Here is a 9,403-nt window from a genome sequence, read left to right on the forward strand (position 1 = left end):
CCGAACATGGTGTCTCCAGTGAGCTGCTGACGGGTAATCCGAGTGGACGCCCGTGCCCCATTTGTTAGGGGTCGGCTAGAGGCCCGGAGGCGCGCTCCAAAAGTACCTGCGGGTGATCTGTCGGACCCGGTCCCCTTTTGACGAGGTCCGAGGGCTCGATGCCTCCCTCTGATGGGATTCCGTTACAAGATCGTTCCTGCTGGTCTCGGAAATGTCCTAGGGTACCTCGGGAGCATAGCCCGAGCCTTGGTTATGTATCGAACGTACCCAGGGTCATCCCTCGCTCTGCGTCTGAGGCGGCTGTGAACCCTTCGAGGGCCAGCCTACGAACCCCTGATCAGTAGTGGGCGCGGAGCCCGAGTGGCCTGAGGCGGCCGTTGAACCCTTCCGAGGGGCCGGCCTTCGAACCTCTGACCAGTAGTGGGCGCGGAGCCCGAGCGCTCTGAGGCGGCTGTTGAACCCCTCTGAGGGGCCAGCCTTCGAACCTCTGATCAGTAGGGGGGCTCGGGGCCCGTTTCCTTCGCGGGGAAGGATCCCTTTCGGGGTATCCCCTTTCCCGGTCCCTGTTGTAAGAGAGAGAAAGAGGAAAAGGAAAAGGACACGAAATCGAAATGACGTGGCGCACCTTTTTTGACGCGGTCATCATGGCGAAGGCGAAGCGTCGCCCACTTCTCCTGCCAAAGGTGTCGCCTGTCCTGCCGCAGAGTTAATGCGACGGGGCGAGTGGTTCACGGGGCAGCCATTGCGCGCGTGTGAGCCGCTCGAGGAACGGAACACGGGCGCGCCGTCTTCACGCCGCGAGAGAGGGTTCCCTTGCTGTCCCTGGATGGGACGTGAGCTTGGCTGACGACGTGACCGCTGCTTCCGCCCGCCTGCCACCGCCATTACTGCCGGCCCATTTTTGGCCGCATCGACCGTCGCGCCTTCCCCGCGGCTGACTGGCCCGTGACCGATGCGCCTGGCTGGCACTGTTTGGTCATACGCAGGGTTGCCTCGAGCCGCGGTACTGGTTCCGCAGTCGAGGAGGCGCGGTAGGGGCGCGAGGGGCGGTGCAGTTGCTCGCACGTAGCAACCGGCGCGCCGGTTGCATGACGTGTGGGCCTGGGCCTCCATGCTGGGCGCGTTGGAGTCGAAGGGGTGCGCCCACTTGGCGCGGTTGCATGCCGCCTGCATGGCTGTCCGCCCTTTCACCCGCTGGTCTGGGCGAAAGTGGAGGAATGCTTGTAACCGCTGGGCAGTTGCGCGCACCGCGCGCGGCGGTTTGGCTTCTTCTGCCCTGGGCCAGCTTGCATGACGTGTGGAACCCAGTCCCCGTGTCGTAGGGGGAGGACCTTGGAGCGTGTTGGAGAAGACTCAGCCCGCGATGGCTGAGGACGCAAGTGGGGAGAGTCGCATTTAAAAGGAGGGTGACCCCCTTGAAAGGCGACCATGTCTTCGCGCTCCCTTATGCATCGCGTCTTTCCACCTTCTGAGCCCCCGGATGGGGAACACTCGCAATCCTTCCGCCTTGTCGTTGGAGGAACGCAACTTCGTGGAAGTTGGTACCTTTCAGGCATCGTTCGGCTTCAAGGATTTTCATTAGGCAGCCCGGCCGCATCCCCTCGCCGGTGGTCACCCAAGACGATGACCACCAGCTCCTGGGTGGGGAGAAGCAAGCCGGGCTGTGATCTTGGTCCCGCCCTCAGCTTCAAGGATCTTCAACATCCTTGCTGGGGCGGAGGCCGGGCTGAGCCGGTGCTCTACCTCCCGCGCAGGTTCGTGGGTCAGCCTCTCCCTCAGCATTCAAGGGAGAGGGCGCTCACCGGCCTAGCGGGAGGGTCGGACTCCGATAACGCGGGGCCGATCGGCGGTGAGCGTCGTCAGCTTCAGCGCGTTGGGCTCGCTGGCTCAGCTGGCTCTGGCTCGGCTCCTGGTGCCCCCTCTCACAGCGAGGGCGGTTGTCGCGCCGCGCGCACCGGAGGACCGCCCAAGACGTCGCGCGCCGCTAGGGCGGCGTTCGTGTTCTGGGGCTGTCCTGCCTTTGCCCCGGTACGGCGCCTCTGCGTGGAGGTCGGTGCTCTGCTCGTCCGGGAGGATCCGAGTGGGGATCTGCCGGTGGGCAGACGGCTCCTGTCGTTGGTGCTGAGGTGGCGGCGGCTGGAGAAGTCCTCGTCGCCGACGGGATCACCGCCACCATCTGCGCTCCGGGCCTCCGGCTCTTTGTACTTGTCCTCGCCCCTCGAGCGTAGACGTGGGCGAGGGCATTGTTGCAGGGGCGCCCGCCCCGAGGCCATTGCTGCTGCAATTCCGCCACCCGGAGCGGGGGTCGTTGTCGCTGCTGCTAGAGCGGGTGACGGTGGGCGACCTGGAGCTTTGTCGCCTCGCGGGCCCCCCCAATGTGGGGGGTTGTTCGTACCCGCGGAGGTGGAACCGGAGTTCCGTTTGTAATGGCACCTTGAGTGCCGGTGTCTGTTCATTGTGGCTGTCGAAGCCTGAACATGTATGTATCTTTGGCGTGGAGCCGTGTTTTTTCCTTATTTCGAGCACTAAGACTCGCCTGTCGGCTATCTGAACCGCTTCACCAAGCGTGAGTCGCCTCGTGCGAAGGTGACGAGTGAGGTATCCGTATCCCGGAGGCGTAGGAGTCCCTCGGCTCCGTCGGCCTTGCTGTCCGAGGCTTCTCTTGCTTAGTTAAAGGAACCCTCGGCCGCTCTTCGATGAGCCGAAGCCGGAGGTAGCGGTGTCAGCACGGACAGAGGCGGAGTTGGCTCGAAAAGAAGATTTGGTCGGCCGGAGCCTGGTCGGGTCGTCCACTAGCGGGACCGACGCCGGAGTTGAGTTGCCGAAGCCACGAGCCGGGCTGATGTCCTCGGGGGACGGCTGGCTGAGGCTTTGGGGTGGCCGGCCGAGCCGTTTGCTCGAGCCGGATTCCTGGAGAAGACCCTAGCGGCGATGGCCCGGGCATGGTGCTGATATAGTCCTTCGGAGTGGAGATCCTCCGACCGCGTCGCCGTCCGAGGCTAGGCCGGACCTCGCCAAAGGTGTAGATGACGCCGAGGGTGCTGCTGCTCCCTTCAAATGTCAAGATTCGAGCCTGCAGGATCAGGTTATCTTGTAGTGTGTGTATGTTTTCTGCGGCTGCCGAGGCCCAAACATACTGTCATCGTGGTGTAAAGCTGCGTTTCTTTTCCTCTTGTTTCGAGTGTCTGGACTTGCTTGTCGGTAACAGAATCACTTGTCCGAGCGAGAGTTACTTTTCACGGAAGGCGATGAGTGAGGTATCCGTATCCCGGAGGCGTAGGAATCCCTCGGCTCGGTCGGCCTTGCCGCTTACGTGTACTCTTACCCGTCCGTAGGATTCTGCTATCGATGTGGTCGAGAAGGCCCGAAAAATCGTTTCGGCAGAAGAGGTTTCGAGCGTGAAAACTTGTTCGGTCCGTAGAATCACTTATCCGAGCGTGAGTTACTTATCGCAGAAGGTGATGAGCGAGGTATCCTTATCCCGGAGGCGTAGGAGTCCCTCGGCTCGGTCAGCCTTGGCTGCTTACGTGTACTCCGTTGTTTTCATGATCCACTTTCGAAGTAGTCGAAAAGCACGAAAGACATTCTAGCAGAAAAGATCTTTTTCCGAGGAAAATTTTGACGCAGAGGGGGTTCCCCCCTTTTAGCCCCCGAGGGAGGGTCGGGCTTTGCCGAGGCAAGGCTGACCCTTCATTGATGACTAAACTTTGTGTGTGAGCGAGGTGTATGAACGACTTGAAAGCATCTTAAGGGTAGAAGCGACATAGCTGTCGGATGTTCCAAGCGTTGATGTAGACCTCGCCTTGACTGTTGGCCAGCTTGTATGTCCCGGGCTTCAGAACTTTGGCAATGACGAACGGCCCTTCCCAGGGAGGCGTGAGCTTGTGCCGCCCTCGGGCGTCTTGTCGCAGCCGAAGCACCAGATCGCCCACTTGGAGGTCTCGGGACCGAACCCCTCGGGCGTGGTAGCGTCATAGGAACTGCTGGTACCGCGCCGAGTGTAGTAAGGCCATGTCCCGAGCCTCTTCCAGCTGGTCCAGTGAGTCTTCTCGGTTAGCTCGATTGCTTTGGCCGTCGTAGGCGCTCGCCCTCGGGGAACCGTATTCTAAGTCTGTGGGCAAGATGGCCTCGGCCCCATAGACTAGAAAGAACGGTGTGAAGCCCGTGGCTTGGCTCGGCGTTGTCCTCAGACTCCAGACCACCGAGGGGAGCTCCTTCATCCATCGTTTGCCGAACTTGTTGAGGTTGTTGTAGATCCGCGGCTTGAGCCCTTGCAGGATCATGCCGTTGGCACGCTCTACTTGCCCATTCGTCATGGGGTGAGCCACGGCGGCCCAGTCCACCCGGATATGGTAATCCTCGCAGAAGTCCAGGAACTTTCGGCCGGTGAACTAGGTGCCGTTGTCGGTGATGATGGAGTTCGGGACCCCAAAGCGATGGATGATTTTGGTGAAGAACGCCACCGCCTGTTCGGACCTGATGCTGTTTAGGGGTCGGACCTCGATCCACTTGGAGAATTTGTCGATGGCGACCAATAGGTGTGTGTAGCCCCCGGGTGCCTTCTACAAGGGGTCGACGAGGTCCAGACCCCACACAGCAAACGGCCAGGTGATGGGTATGGTCTGCAGAGCCTGAGCGGGCAGGTGGGTCTGCCTTGCATAGAATTGACACCCTTGGCAGGTGCGGACAATTCTAGTGGTGTCGGCCACCGCGGTCGGCCAGTAGAAGCCTTGCCGGAAGGCGTTTCCAACAAGGGCTCGAGGTGCTGCGTGATGGCCGCAAGCCCCCGAGTGTATCTCTTGTAAGAGCTCCTGGCCTTCGGCAATGGAAATGCATCGCTGGAGGATGTCTGAGGGGCTGCGGTGGTAGAGCTCCTTCCCGTCTCCTAGCAAGACGAACGACTTGGCGCGCCGCGCCAACCGCCGAGCTTCGGCTCGGTCGAGGGGTAGCTCTCCTCGGTGGAGATATTGCAGGTACGGGGTCTGCCAGTTTTGATTAGGCGTGGCCCCGCTCCGCTCCTCCTCGACGCGCAGTGCCTCACCCTCGAGGGCCGAGGGTACCTTGGGCCGAGCCGAGGGTGCCTCGGGCCGAGCCGAGGGTGCCTCGGGCTGGGCCGAGGCCTTCTCGGGCTCGGGTGTGTCGTCGGTCTTGACGGAGGGTTGATGCAGGTCTCGGGAGAAGACGTCTGGGGGAACCGTTGTTCGCCCCGAAGCTATCTTAGCTAGCTCGTCCGCAGTCTCGTTGTAGCGTCGGGCGATGTGGTTGAGCTCGAGCCCGTAGAACTTGTCTTCCAGGCGCCGAACCTCATCGCAGTAGGCCTCCATCTTCGGGTCGCGGCAGTGGGAGTTCTTCATGACTTGGTCGATGACGAGCTGCGAGTCACCGCGAGCGTCGAGACGTCGGACCCCTAGCTCGATGGCGATGCGCAACCCTTTGACCAGAGCCTCGTACTCAGCCACATTGTTGGACGCCGGGAAGTGGAGGCGTAGCACGTAGCGTAGGTGCTTCCCGAGGGGCGAGATGAAGAGCAGGCCTACGCCTGCCCCTGTCTTCATCAGCGACCCGACGAAAAACATGGTCCAGAGTTCCAGTTGGATCGGAGCTGTTGGGAGCTGGGTGTCGACCCATTCAGCCACAAAGTCCGCCAAGACCTGGGACTTGATGGCCTTCCGAGGGGCGAACGAGATCGTTTCGCCCATGATTTCCACCGCCCACTTTGCAATTCTACCCGAGGCCTCTCAGCACTAGATGATCTCCCCCAGGGGGAAGGATGACACCACAGTTACCGGATGAGACTCGAAGTAGTGTCGCAACTTTCGCCGCGTCAGGATCACCGCGTACAGCAGCTTCTGAATTTGTGGGTAGCGGATCTTGGTCTCAGACAGTACCTCACTGATGAAGTAGACTGGCCTCTGGACGGGCAATGCATGCCCTTCTTCTCGTCTTTCAACCACAATCGTGGCGCTAACCACCTGAGTGGTAGCGGCGACGTAGATCGAGAGGGCTTCTCCGGCAGCGGGGGGCACCAAGATGGGCGCGTTCGTGAGGAGCGCCTTCAGGTTCCCTAGGGCTTCCTCGGCCTCAGGAGTCCAAGTGAAGCACTCGGCCTTCCTTAAGAGGCGGTACAGAGGCAGGCCTCTTTCGCCGAGGCGCGAGATGAAACGACTCAGAGCCGCAAGGCATCCCGTGACCCTCTATACGCCTTTCAAGTCCTTGATGGGCCCCATGCTGGTGATGGCCGCGATCTTCTCCGGGTTGGCCTCGATGCCCCGCTCGGAGACGATGAACCCCAAGAGCATGCCTCGGGGGACCCCGAAGACACACTTCTCAGGATTGAGTTTTACGCCTTTCGCCTTGAGACACCGGAATGTCGTTTCAAGGTCGGAAAGGAGGTCGGAGGCTTTCCTCGTCTTGACTACGATGTCATCGACGTAGGCCTCGACCGTTCGGCCAATGTGTTCGCTGAACACGTGGTTCATGCACCGTTGGTACGTTGCACCCGCATTCCTCAAACCAAATGGCATGGTGACATAGCAGTACATGCCGAAAGGTGTGATGAAAGAAGTCGCGAGCTGGTCGGACTCTTTCATCCTGATTTGGTGATACCCAGAGTAGGCATCGAGGAAAGACAGGGTTTCGCACCCAGCAGTGGAATCCATGATTTGATCGATGCGAGGCAGAGGGTAGGGAACCTTTGGACATGCTTTGTTTAGACCAGTGTAGTTTACACACATCCGCCATTTCCCTCCTTTCTTTCTCACAAGCACAGGGTTAGCAAGCCATTCGGGATGGAATACCTCTTTGATGAACCCTGCCGCCATTAGCTTGTGGACCTCCTCGCCTATGGCTCTGCGCTTTTCTTCGTCGAATCGGCACAGAGGCTGCTTCACGGGTCGGGCCCCAGCTCGGATATCCAGCGAGTGCTCGGCGACATCCCTCGGGTATGCCGGGCATGTCCGAGGGACTCCACACGAAAACGTCGGCGTTTGCGCGGAGAAAGTCGACGAGCACTGCTTCCTATTTGGGGTCGAGCTCGGAGCCGATCCGGATCTGCTTGGAGGTGTCGCTGCTTGGGTCGAGAGGGATGGATTTAACCGTCTTCGCTGGCTCGAAGTTGCCGGCGTGGCGCTTCACGTCTGGCGCCTCCTTAGAGAGGCTCTCCAGGTCGGCGATGAGGGCCTCGGATTCGGTGAGGGCCTCTGCGTACTCCACGCACTCCACGTCGCATTCGTACGCGTGTCGGTACGTGGGGCCGACGGTGATGACCCCGTTGGGGCCCGACATCTTGAGCTTGAGGTAGGTGTAGTTGGGGACGGCCATGAACTTGGCGTAGCATGGCATCCCCAGCACTGCGTGGTAGGTTCCTCGAAACCCGACCACTTCGAACGTGAGGGTCTCCCTTCGGAAGTTGGAGGGCGTCCCAAAGCAGACGGGTAGATCGAGTTGTCCGAGGGGCTGGACGCGTTTCCCGGGGATGATCCCGTGAAAAGGCGCAGCGCCTGCCCGGACCGAGGACAGATCGATCCGCAGGAGCCCGAGGGTCTCGGCGTAGATGATGTTGAGGCTGCTGCCTCCGTCCATGAGGACCTTGGTGAGCCTGACGTTGCCGATGACGGGGTCGACAATGAGCGGGTATTTCCCCGGGCTCGGCACGCGGTCGGGGTGGTCGTCTTGATTGAAGGTGATGGGCTTGTCGGACCAGTCTAGGTAGACTGGCACCACCACCTTTACCGAGCAGACCTCCCGACGCTCTTGCTTGCGGTGACGAGCCGAGGCGTTTGCCACTTGCCCACCGTAGATCATGAAGCAGTCGTGGACCTCGGGGAACTCTCCTACCTTGTGATCCTCCTTCTTATCGTCGTCGCGGGCCCTGCCAGCCTCCGCAGGTGGCCCGGCCTTGTGAAAGTGGCGCCGGAGCATGGCGCACTCCTCAAGGGTGTGCTTAACGGGCCCCTGATGATAGGGGCACAGCTCCTTGAGCATCTTGTCGAAGAGATTGGCACCTCCGGGAGGTTTCCGAGGGTTCTTATACTCGACGCCGGCGACAAGGTCCGCGTCGGCGGTGTCGCGTTTCGCTTGCGACTTCTTCTTGCCTTTCTTCCTGGTGCCGCGCTAAGTGGACGCCTCGGGGACATCCTTCGGCTGGTGGCCCTGGGGCTGCTTGTCCTTCCGGAAGATGGCCTCAACCGCCTCCTGGCTAGAGGCGAACTTGGTGGCGATGTCCATCAGCTCGCTCGCCCTGGTGGGGGTCTTGCGACCCAGCTTGCTCACCAGGTCACGGCAGGTGGTGTCGGCGAGGAACGCGCCGATGACATCCGAGTCGGTGACATTGGGCAGCTCGATGCGCTGCTTCGAGAATCGTCGGATGTAGTCCCGGAGAGACTCTCCTGGCTGCTGGCGGTAGCTTCGGAGATCCCAGGAGTTTCCAGGGCGCACGTACATGCCCTGGAAGTTGCCGGCGAAGGCTTGGACCAGGTCGTCCCAGTTGGAGATCTGCCCCGGAGGCAGGTGCTCCAGCCAGGCTCGAGCGGTATCGGAGAGGAACAGGGGGAGGTTGCGAATGATGAGGTTGTCATCGTCCGTTCCACCTAGGTGGCAGGCCAGCCGATAGTCCGCGAGCCACAGTTCCGGTCTCGTCTCCCCCGAGTACTTTGTGATAGTAGTCGGGGTTCAGAACCGGGTCGGGAACGGCGCCCGTCATATGGCGCGGCTAAAGGCCTGCAGACCGGGTGGTTCGGGCGAGGGACTCCGATCCTCCCCGCTGTCGTAGCGTCCCCCATGTCTGGGGTGGTAGCCTCGGCGCACCCTCTCGTCGAGGTGGGTTCGACGGTTGCGGTGAGGGTGTTCGTTGCCGAGGCGACCCGGAGCCGCAGGCGCTATGTTGCGCGTGCGCCCGGTGTGGATCGAGGCTTCCCGCATGAATCGGGAAGTCGCGACGCGATGTTCCGAGGGGTACCCCTGCCTTCGGGAGGCGGAGCTTTCGGCCCGTCGGACCGCGGCATCCTCCAGGAGATTCTTGAGCTCTCCCTGGATACGCCGCCCCTCGGTGGTAGACGGCTCCGGCATCGCGCGGAGAAGTATCGCCGCTGCTGCCAGGTTCTGGCCGACCCCACTGGAAACCGGTGGCGGCCTTACCCTGACATCGTCGGCGATGCGGTGCTGGATGCCCTGGGGTAGATGACGCACTTCTCCGGCCGGAGGTTGGCCCGCCCATTCCTGCCCAATGTCCCGGCAGAATGGCTCAAGTGTTCCTGCTCCCTCGTCGAGCCTGGCCTGCATCTCTCGGATTTGCTCGAGCTATGGGTCATGACCCCCCGCCGGGACGGGGACCACAGCTAGCTCCCGAAGGATGTCAACGCAAGGCATAGGCCTAGGGGATCACCGTTCTCCGGCATACCAAGAT

Source organism: Zea mays, chromosome 7 (genome assembly GCF_902167145.1).
Source record: "Zea mays cultivar B73 chromosome 7, Zm-B73-REFERENCE-NAM-5.0, whole genome shotgun sequence".
NCBI lineage: Eukaryota > Viridiplantae > Streptophyta > Magnoliopsida > Poales > Poaceae > Zea > Zea mays.